General features: G+C 40.1%; 1 protein-coding gene across 1 annotated transcript in view; it reads right to left on the reverse strand.

Annotated features, from left to right (window-relative positions):
* Nucleotides 1–1,435, reverse strand: part of LOC121813025 (immunoglobulin superfamily member 8-like) — a 35,336-nt gene that overhangs the window by 3,843 nt on the left and 30,058 nt on the right. The window lies entirely within an intron of this gene.

Below are 1,435 nucleotides of genomic sequence, written 5' to 3' on the forward strand. Positions count from 1 at the left end.
TGACAATGACACTGTTCAATGTTTTAATCATGGACAGTCAGGTGAAAGCCACACTGGCTGACTTGCAACAAATCCTGGCTGAAGAACAGGAAGCCAAGCTTGGTCAGTGTGTGACCACACCTGGCATCCAGACCAGCATGAGGAGGAGCAGCCAGGCTGTTGTGGCTGTGTGTGGTTCTTCCACATTTTTCCACAACAAAAGAGACACCAAACAAGGCTCAATAGCAGAAATAGCTGTTTTGGCACTGGCACTTTCCTTAGAAATGCGACATCACCGAAGGTGAAATAAACAGGCCTTTGTCTCATGTGCCACCTTGCTGAGGTAACACTTGAAACAGGTGAGGTGCTGGGTGAAATGCGTCCTCCAGGAGCTCTACAGGGCTTTACTGTGGCAGTGAGACCTGTAGAGCTCCTCTAAGAAGAGGAGAGCACTGTGCTGATGACTTTCTGGGGTCATCCTGTGCAGGCAAATCTCCTCGTCAACCCGGGTTTTTAGTTTGGCAGATCCCCAGATGCATTTGTTGGTGGCGACGGTGTTCATGGAGTGCTTGATGTAGGAGACCTCAGATGAAGTGTACTCATCCAGGTTTCCCCAGAATAAAAAATACTCTTACATCTACAGACTTACATCTACAGGTTTCAGAAATTGCAAACTTGGTTTAATACAGATTTTACTTGCTGTCAAATCTTTTTTCTTTTTTTTTTAATTATTCGTCGTTTGTGGTTGTATTTTGCTGTTTTTTATATTTTCATTTATTACAATCTATTTTAATCGGATGTTTTAGTGATGTCTTTTCCTCTTTGTGTGTGACCTTGGGTTTTAGAAAGGTGCCCTCAAATAAAACGTATTATTATTATTAATGTTAGAAATTATTAAGCTTCAGCAGTCAGCAGAGGTCTACAAACGAGGAAGCATTTTTACAGAGCAAGAAGAAATCTTCTATTTTTAAATGTAAACCAGAAATCTGGCCACAACGTCAAGAAAAAGCACGATGTGCATGTATGAGTCAGCCTGCTGAGTGTTTTCCGTTTCATAAGTGACAAAACTTCATAAAAGCCACATTATGTTTCACTTCACCGTCTGTCAGCAGTAGTCTACAGTTTAAGCTGTCTTTATCTTCACATTAGGGATGGATAATTGACATGTTGGTCTCAAGAAAGCTAATATGCAACTAATACAAGTTACTATCATGTGACCAACCACCAACATCTTTCCGATTTAATTCAAAGTATTTTAAAACAAAATTTGAAAGTGAAAAAAATTCACACATTTGCAATACCAGGTCAAAGAACTCAGATGCAGCTCCAACAGTCCACTCAGGGTTTCTGAACTTCACCTACAACAGATGTTTTAAGTGTCCACTTGTTTGTAATTGATGGATTTGCAACAACGAACAAACACAAATCCCAAAATTGCAGCACCTTTTTTTTTTTT

This window comes from Haplochromis burtoni, unplaced genomic scaffold, assembly GCF_018398535.1.
Source record: "Haplochromis burtoni strain Fernald_Lab_line unplaced genomic scaffold, NCSU_Asbu1 Contig_1059, whole genome shotgun sequence".
Taxonomy (NCBI): Eukaryota; Metazoa; Chordata; class Actinopteri; order Cichliformes; family Cichlidae; genus Haplochromis; species Haplochromis burtoni.